Source organism: Natator depressus, chromosome 3, assembly GCF_965152275.1.
Source record: "Natator depressus isolate rNatDep1 chromosome 3, rNatDep2.hap1, whole genome shotgun sequence".
Classification (NCBI taxonomy): Eukaryota; Metazoa; Chordata; order Testudines; family Cheloniidae; genus Natator; species Natator depressus.
Window position 1 is genome coordinate 174,324,238 of NC_134236.1, and position 16,502 is coordinate 174,340,739.

The 16,502-nt window shown below is 47.0% G+C and overlaps 1 long non-coding RNA gene across 1 annotated transcript in view; it reads right to left on the minus strand.

The window, feature by feature from the left end:
- Window positions 1-12,409: 12,409 nt before the first annotated feature.
- LOC141984196 (uncharacterized) overlaps window positions 12,410-16,502 on the minus strand; it is a 36,701-nt gene continuing 32,608 nt past the window's right edge. The window contains exon 3 of the long non-coding RNA XR_012638680.1: window positions 12,410-12,430. This is a non-coding gene — a long non-coding RNA (uncharacterized LOC141984196). The remainder of the gene's footprint in view (window positions 12,431-16,502) is intronic.

Here is a 16,502-nt window from a genome sequence, read left to right on the forward strand (position 1 = left end):
TTTGGTCACAGAAAGAGCATTCCCTCCATATAAATGTCGGGGAACTCAAGGTGATACGCTTCGCCTGCTAGGAGTTTCTTCCCTGTCTGATGGGCAGAGTGGTTCAAATCCTGATGGACAATACCGCCGTGATGTTCTACATCAACAAGCAAGGTGGAGCTTGCTCATCAGCCCTGTGCCAAGAGACTCTCCGGTTATGGGACTTCTATGTACAGTACACCATTCATCTTATGGCTTCGCATCTCCCAGCGGCCAGGAATGCACTGGCAGATCTCCTCAGCGGGTTCTTCTTGTCTCACCACAAGTGGTCACTCCACCCAGAGGTGGTCAGCATGATCTTACAGAGGTGGGGGACTCCTCAGGGGGACCTGTTTGCGTCCAGGGAGAACAGAAAGTGTCAGCAGTTCTGCTCGATCTACGGGGTCTCCAGAGGTTCCCTATCTGACGCCTTCTTTCTTCCGTGGACAGAGACACTACTATACACCTTCCCACTGGTCCTCTTGAAGATCAAGTGGGACAGGGCAAAGGTAATCCTGTTACCTCAGGCATGGCCGTGTCAACACTGGTTTGGCACACTGTTAGAGCTTTCGATAGCGATCCCGTTAGAGCTTCTCTGGCCAGACTTACTCTCACAGAACCACGGTTGTCTGCTGCACCTGAACCTAGTGTCCCTGATGGCGTGGCTGCTGCATGGTTGAATGCGGAGGAACAAGCATGCTCGGCGCAAGTTCAGCAAGTCCTGATGGGTAGCAGAAAGCCCTCCACCAGGGCGACCTACCTAGCCAGATGGAAGCGTTCTATATTCTGGGTCTCAAACTGAAACCTTTCTCCTTCCCAGGCCACAGCACAATCCATCTTGGACTACCTGCTACATCTCAAGTACCAAGGGCTGGCCCTCTTGTCAATTAAGGTTCACCTGGCGGCCATCTTGGCCTTCCACCCTCCAGTCCAGGGTAAATCAGTCTTCTTTCATGACATGACAGTCAGGTTCCTAAAAGGTCTGGAGAGGCTTGACCCTATCCCGCCTTGGGACCTGAAAAGCTCACAGGGGCCCTCTTTTGAGCCGTTAGCTTCTTGCTATCTGCTGCGCTTCTCATGGAAGGTCTCGTTCCTGGTGGCAATTACTTGAGCCCAAAGGGTCTCTGAGATTAGAGTGCTGACATCAGAACTCCCCTATATGGTGTTCTACAAGGACAAGGTCCTGCTGCGGCCCCACCCAGGCTTCTTACCAAAGATGGTGTTGCAGTTCTACAATACTCCGGACATATTTCTTCTGGTGTTCTTTCCAAAATCTCACAAACCAAGCAAGGAACGTAGGTTACATATTCTGGATGTTAGATGTGCCTTGGCCTTCTGCATCAAAAGAACTAGACAGCTCTTCATCGCAGTGGCAGAGAGGATAAAAGGTCTGCCAGTTTCCTCTCAGAGGATCTCTTTATGGATAACCGCCTGTATCAGGTTCTGCTGTGAACAAAGGTATTGCCACACCGCTTATAAACAGTGCCCACTTCTGCAGATTTTTCATGTTCATTTCCTCCCTTATTTCAACATTTGTAACTTTTTATTTCTTGCTTAACAAGTAAATATATCAGTGATAAAATGAAGAGCATCAGTCATCTCATAAGAGAGAGATTGAGACCATTCCCCACAGGGAAGTAAGAAAAATACGCAACTTAGACACCTTCCTGGCAAGGGAATCTTAGTGAAGATATCTTAGCTAGTTGAGCCAGCTTGGTTAAATTGGCCCAGTGCCTTAAAATGAACAATTATTTCTAAAACATCTTTTATATATAAACAGAACAGTGGAAAAGGGGATCCCAATAGGGAAAATTTGAGAACCCTTGTGCATGTGGACATAACTACAAAAATATTAAATGGAAAGTTGTACAATAACTCCTCACTTAACGTTCTCCCACTTAATGTTGTTTCAAAATTAAGTCGCTGCTCAATTAGGGAACATGCTTATTTAAAGTTGTGCAATGCTCCCTTATAACGTTGTTTGGCTGCCTGCTCTGTACACTTCATGTAAGATTTTGTGGAAGAGCAGCGATTTTACAAGGGAGAATTGCACAAGTTCCTCTTCTCCACCTCCTCCCCCTCCCTCCCAGTGCTTCAACCACTGCCAAACAGTTGTTTGGTGGCGCTTAGGACTTCCTGGGAGGGAGAGAGAGGAGTGGGGAAGCGCCACATCTCCACTCCTCCCCCTCCCTCCCAGAAAGTCCTAAGCCCGCCAAACAGCTGTTTGGCAGTGCTTAGGACTTTCTGGGGGCGGGGAAGGAGCGGGGATGCGGCGTGCTCAGGACAGGAGGTGGAGTGCGAGTGGGAAGAGGTGGGCCTGGAGTGGAGCAGGGACGGGAAGAGGCGGGCCTGGAGCATCCCCCAGCAAGGTCAGCATCTGTTCTTCTCCAGCCTCACTGCTGCTGCGAAGATGCTTCCTAGCCTCCTTGCCTGCAGCAGGCTGTGCCTGTGTGGGGTAATCAGAGGCACTTCCCAACCACAGAACAGTACTGTACTGTACAGTATATAATGCCTTTTGTCTGCCCCCCAAAAATTTCCTTGGAACCTAACCCCCTGCATTTACATTAAATCTTATGGGAAAATTGGATTCGTTTAACATCGTTTCACTTAAAGTTGCATTTTTCAGGAACATAACTACAGTGTTAAGTGAGGAGTTGCTGTGTATGTTTCATTGTGACTTGTGAAGCATAGGATTATATTACACAACAGTGACTCTAGAATCCCTTCTCCTTCACCCCTCAGTTCTGGACTGGTTGAAAGACTTTAGTGTAGCAGCTATGGGAAAAGCTGCTGATACATAACAAACAGAGGCTGAGAATTCTCAAGAATATTATTTAGTTATAGGCATGTCTGTCACTTATCATTATAGTATCTGAGTGTTTGAATACTGTGGAAAAAGATGAACAAAAATAAGTATGTACTACATTAATACTAATTAAACATGGGCAGAATAATCCCTGTTGTAATTCCATTGCCTTCAGTGGAGTTCCACGACGGATGAATTTGGCCAAAGATAGGGTGACAAGATAAGTGTGAAAAATTGGGAGTGGGGGAGGGGAGTATAGTGTATATAAAACAAAGCCCCTAATATCATGGTTGTCTCGATAATATCTGGACGTCTGGTCACCCTAGCCAACGATGTCCAAAAATGATAGACTTTATGTAGCCACACAGGGTGGGTGAAGTCTGGCTTGAAGAAGAGTTCCGTGTAAGCTTGAAAGCTTGTCTCTCTCACCAACAGAATTTGGTTCAATAAAAGATATCTTATCCACCTTGTCTCCTGATATCCTGGGACCAGCACAGCTACAACACTGCATACAGATTTTTTTTAGGCAAATCTTTCCCTGCAACCCCTTGAAAACGCACTTGAATGGGCAATTAAATCCTGCCTGGAAATGAGTCTGACATTCCCACTGAAGAGGCAGATGACTTCTTGAACTTTCACCAAACAGAACTCTCATGTGCACAAGTGGTTGCAGGATTGGACCCTTAAACTGTGTATATGAAATGTCTATGAAAGATTAAACCCTTTTTTCCCTCTAGTTTAATTGCTCATGGATTACTTTTGCCTGCAATATTTAGAATAATCAGCAACCATTTGATAAGTAGTGCTGGAAGGGAATTTAGTTTTCTTTTTTCCCCTTTTCATCAGTATTTCCCAGTTAAATTCAACTGTGTTGATAAGGTAGCTTGGAATACCACTGCAAAGTCAGTCTGAGAGATCATATTGTTAAGTGTTTGGGGATTAGTGCATAATGAATAAATGTCATCTCAGATTACTAACCTATAATGAGTGCATTCTTTGTTTCTTCTCTTTATTTTCTGGAGCGCAGGGGGGCTTGGAATGTTATTTTAATATACACTTGCTGAGGTTTCTTGAATGTCGTCGTCCCCCCCCCCCCATTAGACTAGAAGACTAATAATAACAAAACTCAGTGCTCTACTTCTGGATCTGCTCCCAAGTACTACTTATATTGCTCTCTGTCTATTTACTGTATTCATCACTGTGGGATGGGTATTTATACCTATGTGTGATATCTGAGTACTCTCTAGAGGACACAAGTTTGACATTACAACTTTGCACTTTAAAGACAGAAACCTTGATGTAATGGAGTAATTATGAAGGATGGATTTTTTAGAGGGGATGATACTTTGTGCTTTTGTAATGACAAAGCACTGTACAGACACTAACTAACACTCACAACATTCATATGAGCTAGGTTAGTAAGTATTATTATCCCTATTTCCCAGATGGAGAGACTGAGACCTGGGATAATTAAAGACACTTTTATGAGGTCGCTACAAAATTTAGGACTCTGTCTCTCCTAATCCCATGTGTAGTCCACTTGAATGTTTTACCTTTCAAGAAGATAAACGATGCAAGGACATAACCCAAACTGAACATACTAAATTCAAGGCATTTAAGTATTTACATCAGAAATAAATAGATTCAGACACACTCTTCTGGGTGTTTGTGCTTTTACTATTTATAACAAACAGAAAGAAGGCATGTAAATACACCAGAGGAATTGTAATCAAGGGAATAGTTCTATACAGATCAATAACAGTACAGCAAAAAGGCAGCCAAAGCAATGCAAGATTAGGGAATTGTTATGAACCCAATTAACACAGGGCTTTTCAATACATAATTAAAAAACCAGGATATCATGGCAGTGTAGAAGATCCTGTTGAGAGGTTTTTCTTCAAGTGCTTGCCCATGTCCATTCCATGTTAAGTGTGTGTGTGCTGTGTGCACTTGTTGCCAGAGATTTTTCCTTCTGTGGTATCCATTGGGCCAGATCTAGCACCCTCTGGAAGTGCACTTATGCACCAGTGTAAGGAGAGCTACCAGCGCCGCACCCTCTCAGTTCCTTCTTACCACCTGTGATAGTTGCTGGAACAACCCTTCTTGGTTCAGCAAGGCTTTCAGACTCCTTTGTTCGTAGTAATCATAGTTCAGTGTCTATAGTTAGTATAAATAGATAGTTCCTATTGTTGAGAACAGGGCTGGCTCCAGCGTTTTTGCCGCCACAAGCGGCAAAAAAAAACAAAACAAAAAACCTTGCCGCGGAGGCGGAGTGATGGTGAGGCCACCGAATTGCCGCCAGCAACCGAAGAAGAGTTGCGTCCCCGCCACCGAATTGCCGCCGAGTGTGAAACACGCTGTGACAGAGCGGCCGCCAAATTCCCGCCGCCGCCAAGGGCGGATTGCCGCCCCAGAGCCCCATCTCCTGCCGCCCCTTTACATTTGCTGCGCCAGGCACCTGCTTGGTTCGCTGGTGCCTAGAGTCGGCCCTGGTTGAAAGACTTCTTTGCCTCAGAGGCCGGTCATGGCCTGGGCTACAAGCCTTGTGCCTCCTGTGGCAAACCTATGCTTGTGACTGACCCGCACTCCAGCTGCTTAAAGTGCTTGGGGGAAACCCACGGGAGGGACAAGTGCCAGATCTGTTGGGACTTCAGACTCCTCACCAAAAAGGACAGGGACATCAGGCTGTAAGCTATCCTCATGGAAGTCAATGTCAGAACCGAGCCACTTCGATTCGGCCCCGAGTACTTCGGTGTCAGCGTGAAGCACTCCCTCAGTGCTGAGCTCTTCCTGCACTGTTCACCATTTCCAGTGCTGAGGAAGAAGCACAAGAAGCAGCGCACTGGCAGAGGGTGGTCGCCAGTTCAGAAGAGAGACAAACAGAGAGAAGGCAGCATAGTGAGACCTGTGCTGGGCCACTCTTCTGCTCCCTGGCCCATGTCGGCACCGTCAACTCCACCTAGGGGATTGATCTTCTGCTGACACCAGGAAGCCATCTCAGTGCCAGCAGCCTTACAGTGTTATTTACCTTGGGGTCTTTCCAAGCTGCTATGGACCTTCTTTCTCTGCTGGTCCTGCTAACCCAAATGGGACATCTGCCAGCTGCAGCGTCTGGAAGCAGGAGGGAACAAGGAGCATCAGGTGCCTTCCTGGCACCAGGCCATGTGGACCTTCCAGGGGCACACCTTCCCTGATCCCAGTGTCCCAATCTTCAGTGTGTTGCCAGTCCCCAGAACCTCGGCACCATATGGAGATGGAACCAGGTACCGCTCCACCATAGTCAATGAGAGAAGTCAGAGTCCAAAGGGGAACCTTATGTGCCACTGAAAGCCCACCACTAGTACCCAGTGTATATGCCAACAGACTTTGGTGCTGGGCCCCTGGCCAGCGGGTCACTGGCTGACGTAGTGGCCTTACTGGAACCCCTGGGGGTTCCCCCAATAGCAGGTCCTCCCTCCAACTGCTTCTACTCAGTGGTTTCTGAGAGATGGGCTCCTGCTCCTTTCCACTTGGCACCAGACCCTGACTCCGGTACCAACCTCCAGGAGATGGCTCCAATGGATGTAGTTGAGGAAGAGGAAGGATCTCCTCCTCCTGTGCAAGCTGCCTCCTTTTCCCAGATGAGGCTGTTGCAGGTCCCAGTAGCCTGCTTCTGCAGGATGATTTCAGGGCCCATCAGGACCTTCTGAAGTGGGGTGCTGCAAACTTGGGCCTGGAAATTTGAGAAGCTCAGAGACGTTGCTCAGCCTCGTTGATACTCTGGCTGCAGCAGTTCCATCCAAGGTGGTCCTGCCCATCAAATGGGACTAGTTAAGGCCCTGTGGCAAACTCATCCTTCTCTGCCCCCCCCCCCACCTCAAAGAGGACAGAAAAGAAGTATTATGCACCAGCAGGAAGATTTGAATACCTGTACTTACATCCCCTCACAGGGTCTCTGGTGGTATCTGCAGTGAATAAAAGGGACAGGCAGGGCCAGTCAAGCGCTACCTCGAAACAAAAAGAGGCTAAGAGACTAGACCTTTTCAGAAGAAAGGTTTATTCAACAGGTAGCCTTCAACTACATATCTCCAACCAGCAAGCTTTGCTGGGGAGATACGGATTTCAATCTGTGCGACTCCTTGCCTAAATTCATACAATCATAGAATATCAGGGTTGGAAGAGACCTCAGGAGGTCATCTAGTCCAACCCCCTGCTCAAAGCAGGACCAACCCCAACTAAATCATCCCAGCCAGGGCTTTGTCAAGCCTGACCTTGAAAACCTCTAAGGAAGGAGATTCCACCACCTCCCTAGGTAACGCATTCCAGTGCTTCACCACCCTCCTAGTGAAATAGTTTTTCCTAATATCCAACCTAAACCTCCCCCACTGCAACTTGAGACCATTACTCCATGTTTTGTCATCTGCTACCACTGAGAACAGTCTAGATCCATCCTCTTTGGAACCCTGTTTCAGGTAGTTGAAAGCAGCTATCAAATCCCCCCTCATTCTTCTCTTCTGCAGACTAAACAATCTCAGGTCCCTCAGCCTCTCCTCATAAGTCATGTGTTCCAGTCCCCTAATCATTTTTGTTGCCCTCCGCTGGATGCTTTCCAATTTTTCCACATCCTTCTTGTAGTGTGGGGCCCAAAACTGGACACAGTACTCCAGATGAGGCCTCACCAATGTCAAAAAGAGGGGAACGATCACGTCCCTCGATCTGCTGGCAATGCCCCTACAGCCCAAAATGCCATTGGCCTTCTTGGCAACAAGGGCACACTGTTGATTCATATCCAGCTTCTCGTCCACTGTAACCCCTAGGTCCTTTTCTGCAGAACTGCTGCCTAGCCACTCGGTGCCTAGTCTGTAGCAGTGCATGGGATTCTTCCATCCTAAGTGCAGGACTCTACACTTGTCCTTGTTGAATCTCATCAGATTTCTTTTGGCCCAATCCTCTAATTTGTCTAGGGCCCTCTGTATCCTATCCCTACCCTCCAGCGTATCTACCTCTCCTCCCAGTTTAGTGTCATCTGCAAACTTGCGGAGGGTGCAATCCATGCCATCCTCCAGATCATTAATGAAGATATTGAACAAAACCGGCCCCAGGACCGACCCTTGGGGCACTCTGCTTGATACCGGCTGCCAACTAGACATGGAGCCATTGATCGCTACCCGTTGAGCCCGACGATCTAGCCAACTTTCTATCCACCTTATAGTGCATTCATCCAGCCCATACTTCTTTAACTTGCTGGCAAGAATACGGTGGGAGACCGTATCAAAAGCTTTGGTAAAGTCAAAGAATAACACGTCCACTGCTTTCCCCTCATCCACAGAGCCAGTTATCTCCTCATAGAAGGCAATTAGGTTAGTCAGGCATGACTTGCCCTTGGTGAATTCATGCTGACTGTTCCAGATCACTTTCCTCTCCGCGAAGTGCTTCAAAATTGATTTCTTGAGGACCTGCTCCTTCCAGGGACTGAGGTGAGGCTGACTTGCCTGTAGTTCCCCAGATCCTCCTCCTTCCCTTTTTTAAAGATGGACACTACATTAGCCTTTTTCCAGTCTTCCGGGACCTCCCCCGATCGTCATGAGTTTTCAAAGATAATGGCCAATGGTTCTGCAATCACATCCACCAAATCCTTTAGCACCCTCGGATGCAGTGCATCCGGTCTCGTGGACTTGTGCTCGTCCAGCTTTTCTAAATAGTGCCAAACCACTTCTTTCTCCACAGAGGGCTGGTCACCTCCTCCCCATTCTGTGCTTCCCAGTGCAGCAGTTTGGGAGCTGACCTTGTTCGTGAAGACAGAGGCAAAAAAAGCATTGAGTACATTAGCTTTTTCCACATCCTCTGTCACTAGGTTGCCTCCCTCGTTCAGTAAGGGGCCCACACTTTCCTTGGCTTTCTTCTTGTTGCTAACATACCTGAAGAAACCCTTCTTGTTACTCTTAACATCTCTTGCTAGCTGCAGCTCCAAGTGTGATTTGGCCTTCCTTATTTCACTCCTGCATGCCCGAGCAATATTTTTATACTCCTCCCTGGTCATTTGTCCGATCTTCCACTTCTTGTAAGCTTCTTTTTTGTGTTTAAGATCAGCAAGGATTTCACTGTTAAGCCAAGCTGGTCACCTGCCATATTTACTAATCTTTCTACACATCAGGATGGTTTGTTCCTGCAACCTCAATAAGGATTCTTTAAAAGACAGCCAGCTTTCCTGGACTCCTTTCCCCCTCATGTTGTTCTCCCAGGGGATCCTGCCCATCAGTTCCTGAAGGAGTCAAAGTCTGCTTTTCTGAAGTCCAGGGTCCATGTTCTGCTGCTCTCCTTTCTTCCTTGTGTCAGGATCCTGAACTCGACCATCTCATGGTCACTGCCTCCCAGGTTCCCATCCACTTTTGCTTCCCCTACTAATTCTTCTCAGTTTGTGAGCAGCAGGTCAAGAAAAGCTCTGCCCCTAGTTGGTTCCTCCAGCACTTGCACCAGGAAATTGTCCCCTACACTTTCCAAAAACTTCCTGGATTGTCTGTGCACTGCTGTATTGCTCTCCCAGCTGATATCAGGGTGATCGAAGTCTCCCATGAGAACCAGGGCCTGTGATCTAGTAACTTCTGTTAGTTTCCTGAAGAAAGCCTCGTCCACCTCATCCCCCTGGTCCGGTGGTCTATAGCAGACTCCCACCACGACATCACCCTTGTTGCTCACACTTCTAAACTTAATCCAGAGACACTCAGGTTTTTCTGCAGTTTCATACCGGAGCTCTGAGCAGTCATACTGCTCTCTTACATACAGTGCAACTCCCCCACCTTTTCTGCCCTGCCTGTCCTTCCTGAACAGTTTATATCCATCCATGACAGTACTCCAGTCATGTGAGTTATCCCACCAAGTCTCTGTTATTCCAATCGTGTCATAATTCCTTGACTGTGCCAGGACTTCCAGTTCTCCCTGCTTGTTTCCCAGGCTTTTTGCATTTGTGTATAGGCACTTAAGGTAACTTGCTGATCGTCCCTCTTTCTCAGTATGAGGCAGGAGTCCTCCCCTCTTGCGTTCTTCTGCTCGTGCTTCCTCCCAATATCCCACTTTCCTCAGGGCTTTGATCTCCTTACCCCAGTGAATCTAGTTTAAAGCCCTCCTCACTAGGTTAGCCAGCCTGCTTGCGAAGATGCTCTTTCCTCTCTTTGTTAGGTGGAGCCCGTCTCTGCCTAGCACTCCTCCTTCTTGGAACACCATCCCATGGTCAAAGAATCCAAAGCCTTCTCTCTGACACCACCTGTGTAGCCATTCGTTGACTTCCACAATTTGACAGTCTCTACCCGGGCCTTTTTCCTTCCACAGGGAGTATGGACCACTTGCACCTCAAACTCCTTTATCCTTCTTCCCAGAGCCACGTAGTCTGCAGTGATCCACTCACAGTCATTCTTGGCAGCATCATTGGTACCCATGTGGAGAAGCAGGAAGGGGTAGAGATCCGAGGACTTGATGAGTCTCGGCAGTCTCTCTGTCATATTATGAATTCTAGCTCCTAGCATGCAGCAGACTTCTTGGTTTTCCTGGTCGGGGCGGCAGATAGATGACTCAGTCCCCTGCCCCAAGAGGCAAGGCAGGAGTTCATGACCCTCTTGGAAGAGGGTAAGAACATAGCCAGTACCTCTCTCCAGGCAGCTCTATATGCTGCCAACTTGGCAGCCAGGACAACGTCCTCTGCAGTCACCATGAGGCACTGTTTTTGGCTCCAGTCCTCCAGCCTCTCTTATGAGGTCTAACATTTACACTCCATCAGCTTCCAGGAAGCACTTCAGGCCTCAGCAGCCTCCTTGCTTCTCGGCGCCTCCAAGACAGGAGCCCTACAAAAGAAACGGGAGAGGTTATAAACGATACTCACCACTCCCATCCACCTCATCCTCCCAGTCCTGGTCTCAGAGATACTTGGCATGCCCAAGCAGGCTTTTAGAAGGTGCGCCTAAGGGCATTGTACCAGTTACCATTTCAAATCCTCCTCCCCTCTTATTTTTGCACTGTCTGTCGCCCTTCCGCCTGGCATAGTCATTCATAACATCAGACCATTGGGTCCTGAGCACAGTGATAGTCAGATAGTCACCCTTGAGTTTCTGTCCCCCATCCCTCCCACCTCACCTCACCCCACCCCAGTCCTCGTCCCTCTTCAGGGAGCCTTCTCACAAGCAATCCCTCCTATGTATGTGGGTCATGGAGGATGTTCCTCAAGACTTGAAAGGGAAGAGGTTTTACTCCCAGTATTTCCAAATCCCGAAGGCAAAAAGGAGGTCTCCGGCCCATCTTGGACCTGCATAACCTCAATAGATATCTCAAAAAACAGAGGTTCCTCATGGTCTCCCTGGCCTCCATCATTTTCTCCCTGGATCCAGGAGACTGGTACAAAGCCCTCAACTTAAAGGATGCATACTTGCACATTTTTATCATCCGTGGCCACATGTTTATAGTGGGTCAACGCCAGTACCAATTCGCCATCCTCCCCTTTGGCCTATCGGTAACCCCTTGGGTTTTCTTGAAGTGTATGGCAGATGTAGCAGCCTTCCTCAGGTGATGAGGTTTACAAGTCTATCTGTACCTCAACAACTGGCTGATCAAAGGTTGGTCACAGGCTCAAGTACATAACAGCATCAGCATGGTCTAAGCCACCTTCAGAGCACTGGGTCTGCTGATAAACAAGCAAAAGTCAACTCTTGTCCTGGTTCAGAGAATAGAATTTATTGGGACAGTGCTTGACTTGACCCAAGCCAGGGCCTCCCTGCCAGAGGCCCGATTCCAGACCATGTCAGACCTGAAATCCAAGGTCATGGCCCACCCTTTCACGACAGCTTGGGTGTGCCTCAAGCTGCTGGATCACATGGCGGCTTGTACTTTTGTGGTTCAGCACGCAACACTGTGTCTCAGGCCTCTCTAGATGTGGCTAGCTTCAGTTTACTCTCCAAGCAGACACCACTTGGACTCATGATCCCTCCCCCGATGCTCGTGTCCCTGGGCTGGTGGAAAGACCCAAGATCAGTGATGATGGGGGTGCTCTTTCATACCCCTCAACTGTCAGTAACCTTAATCTTGGATGCGTTAGACCTAGGGTGGGATGCCCACCTCAACAATCTCAGGACTCAGGGCCTCTGGTCCTGAGAAGAACTCTTCCTGCCCATTAATGTCAGGGAGCTCAGGGGTGTATGCTTAGCATGCCAGATGTTCCTCCCCCAGATCTCAGATGAGGGGGTTCAAGTTCTACTGTGGCATGTTTTACATCAACAAGCAGGGAGTGGCTTGATCTTTGGCCTTGTGTCGGGAGGCCATCCATCTGTGGCACTCCTGTGCAAAGCACTCCATTCATCTCTAGGTGTCATGTTTCCTGGGAGCCTACAATGTACTGGTGTATCACCTCAGCTGACCCTTCTGCTCTCACCACAAGTGGTCCTTCACCCAGAGGTCACCAGATTTATCTTCCAAAGGTGGGAGCCTCCCCAAGTGGACCTGTTCTCCAGGCAGAACATGAAATGCCATCGGTTTTGTTCGCTGCACAGACACAGCCCATTCTCCCTTTCTGATGCCTTCCTGCTCTTGTGGACAGGCCACCTACTTTACGCTTTTTCTCCGATCCCCTTGGTTCACAAGGTCCTCCTAAAAATCAAACAGGATAAGGCAAGAGTTATTCTGATAGCCCTGGCATGGCGGTGCCAGCATTGCTTCGGCATGCTCCTGGATCTTGGTGGCAGCACACTCTCACTCCCACTCCATCCAGACCTGATTTCACAAGACCACAGATGGTTATTTCACCTGAAGCTTGCCTCCCTGCACCTAACCACATGGATGCTGCATGGCTGAACCCGGAAGAACAGACCTGCTTGGAACAGGTTCAGCAGATCTTGCTAGGCAGTAGAAAGTCTTCCACCGGGGCTACCTTCTTGGCCAAGTGGAAGCATTTCTCCCCTTCAGTCTATTTGCTCCACCTAAAACAGCAGGGTCCCCCCTTTGAGCCATTAGCATCATGCTCCCTGACACTTCTCTCCTGGAAGGTTGCCTTCCTGCTGGTGATCACCTCGGCCAGAAGGGTCTCTGAGATCAAGACGTTTAAGTCAGAGCCACCCTACATGGTGTTTTTCAAGGACAAGGTCCAACTGTGCCCCTATCTAGCCTTCTTGCCAAAGATGGTGTCACAATTCCATAGCAACCAGGTCATTTTCTATCAGTCTTCATCCCAAAGCCTCTCAAAAACTCAGAGGAATGACAGCTTCACTCATTAGACATTAGGTGGGCCCTCGCCTTTTATACTGAGAGGACTAAACCCTTCCACAAATCTACACAACTCTTTGTAGCAATAGCAGAAAGAATGAGAGAGCTACTTGTGACAACCCAAGGGATCTTGTCCTGGATAACCGCCTGTGTTCAAGCTTGCTATGAGCAGGCGAATGTCCAAGCTTCGGTCATCTTAACCACTCATTCCACAAGAGCCCAGGCTTCATCAGCAGCGTTCCTTGTGCATGTCCCAATCCAGGACACCTGCAGAGCTGTGACCTGGTCGTCAGTGCATGCCTTCACATCTACACCATCACCCAGCAGGCCCAAGGCAAAGCCAGTTTCAGAAGAGAAGTGTTGCAGTCAGCATGTCCATGAACTCTAAGCTCACCTCCAGGGGTACTGCTTGTGAGTCACCTAACATGTAATGGATATGAGCAAGGATTCGGGGCGGGGAAAACAGTTACTAACCTTTCGTAACTGTTCAGGATGTGTTGCTCATGTCCATTCCATGACCCACCTTCCTACCCCTCTGTCAGAGTTAACAGGCAAGAAGGACCTGAGCCGGTGGTGTCCCTTATACCAGCACATAAGCACGTGGCTCTGGAGGATGCTAGAACCAGCCTAAAGGATACCACTGAGGGAAAAATCTCCAGAAATGGTGCATGTGGTGCTTATGCACCTAACATGGAATGGACATGAGCAATACATCTCGAAGAACAACAGTTATGAAAGGTTAGTAAACAGGTTATTTTGTACACTTATTATACCTAGCACTGAACTTGCTAAAATAATACTATTTTAAGCCTTTACTATGACAGTCAGATTTTATATTTTGATTATAGTTGATAGGTGCTTATTTTGTTACTAGAAGTAAGACTGCCGGTAGTTGATACCTAAATTAATTCTAGCTGCTGCCTTTAATGGCAAAAACAGAATGAAACTATTCTTTGGCATATTCACAAAGGCGCTTCAAGTGGGTCAAGCCTAATTGGCCACTGAATATTACTATGGTCCCACTAAAATACAGCTGCAGGTGCATAAATTTGATTAGGAACCAGAAGGATGCAAAACAGAGAAGATCAAAAGAGATATTTGTAGGAATTTATATGAATGTTAGTGTTGCATAGGTCTCGTGAGCTCTCTGCACAGAGGTGAATTTCATCAAAAATCTCTGTACATACTTTTAAAAAGTCCATTATATTATCATAGTTTGCCAGTAGGAATGTCTAATAATATTTAAAGTGAGGAATGAGGGAAGAGAATAGAGTAATTGTTTAAAATTAATCTGCATTTGCTTTGGGAGGCAGAAATGCAAAGTGTTTGAGATGTATCCCTAATTGTAATTTTTGCTTTTTAAAGTTATTTCCATGGATACACACTTATGGATTCTGTATACTGGACTATGAAGCTTCATAGTGGCTGGAAGCAGATCAAATGAGGTAGCTGCTCTGGAAAGAAATGCATTGTTGCTTCCTCCACATTGAGACATGCCATGCCATTCATTTTATGTATTTAGAGAAAAGTGTACAGTCAGTGTGTTTCAAAGCAGTTCAAAACAAAGTAGCCATGGACTCAACTGGCTGTATGTTATTTTGTGCACGAAGCCAGTTTGCAATTACAGATTGATTTGATTTGTAGAGATTGCTAGCTCTCCTTATATTTATTGGTCTTCATTATAACATTAACATGTGTAGCACAGAGTTTAAAATTCTGAAATTGAATCAATGGAGTAGATGAATTTTTAAAAGAGTACGATAATGTATTGTGGCAAGGCACCTCCTTCATTTCACCAGACTTAGCACTTCCCCCTCTGGTGATGGTGGGCCTGGGAAATCAGCACCACTCTGAGCAGGGTTTGTCTTGTCCCTTCTGTGCGTCTTTGGCTATGTATTGACCTGAGGTAACCACTTCTCAGCTTGTACGGAGAAGGGCCTTTAACATTCTAGGGCTAATATATCGGCCTTCCAGGACCCTATTGCAGCCATCCGGCCTAACTTTGTCACAGTATTTACTACTTGGTCCAATTCCTCTTTTGTTCTCACCTTTTCTTTTCTCCTGTCAGCTCTTAGCTTTTCCCCATCACTTGTTACTACCTTGTATTTAAGGCCAAATTCTGCCATCCCTCCCCATGTTGAAAAGTACCTTACTCCAGAAATAGGCCCATTAATTTCAGTGCTCATGGAACAAGGTACTGTTCCAGGTGAGTAAGGATATCGGTATCAGTACGATCAAATAGTTTGATGTTCTACTGAAACAATTCTAGGAATCTTCTTGCTATGGTATAGGACTGGCTTTGTGAAGATCAATAAAGATACTTTAAAAAGCCAGCTCAAGCCATTCAGAACTGTGGGTGAGGAGCTGGGGGGTATATGTGTGTGTGTGTGGGGGGGAAGGGGGTGTTAATAACATGCATATTTCCTGGCTTTTTTAATTGTTCATCTTCCTAGTGCTGGTCTCTTAAGGCCTTATCCAAAGCCCATTAAAGTCAATGGAAGGCTTTCCACTAACTAGATCCAAAGCCCACTGGTGCAGGAATCAGTAGATGCTATTTACTGATGGGGAAGCTAGCGTACTGTCCCATATTTGAAGTGATCCAGATTAATAGGCTCCCTAAAGCAACACTCATCCAATGCCCTCCCTGCTAGGAGCCACACCTGCAGCTCCAAGTGTAGACATACTCTTAGTTTACAAATTTCTTAGGTGGTCTTAGGAATTTGGGTGTACTGTTGCTGCAAAACCTGCAGGGTCTATTGTGACACTGTATCATGTATGGTTTCAGAGTAACAGCCGTGTTAGTCTGTATTTGCAAAAAGAAAAGGAGTACTTGTGGCACCTTAGAGACTAACCAATTTATTTGAGCATAAGCTTTCGTGAGCTACAGCTCACTTCATCGGATGCATACTGTGGAAAGTATAGAAGATCTTTTTATACATACAAAGCATGAAAAAATGGGTGTTTACCACTACAAAAGGTTTTCTCTCCCCCCACCCCACTCTGCTGCTGGTAATAGCTTATCTAAAGTGATCACTCTCCTTACAATGTGTATGATAATCAAGGTGGGCCATTTCCATCACAAATCCAGGTTTTCTCCCCCCCCCCCACAGACCCACTCTCCTGTTGGTAATAGCTTATCTAAAGTGATCACTCTCCTTACAATGTGTATGATAATCAAGGTGGGCCATTTCCAGCACAAATCCAGGGGTTAACAAGAACGTCTGGGGGGGGTAGGAAAAAACAAGGGGAAATAGGTTACCTTGCATAATGACTTAGCCACTCCCAGTCTCTATTCAAGCCTAAGTTAATTGTATCCAATTTGCAAATGAATTCCAATTCAACAGTCTCTCGCTGGAGTCTGGTTTTGAAGTTTTTTTGTTGTAATATCGCAACACACCTCTGAACAACATACTAATCCACAGAGACCTCCCTACCAACACTACAAAAAGAAGGATTCTAG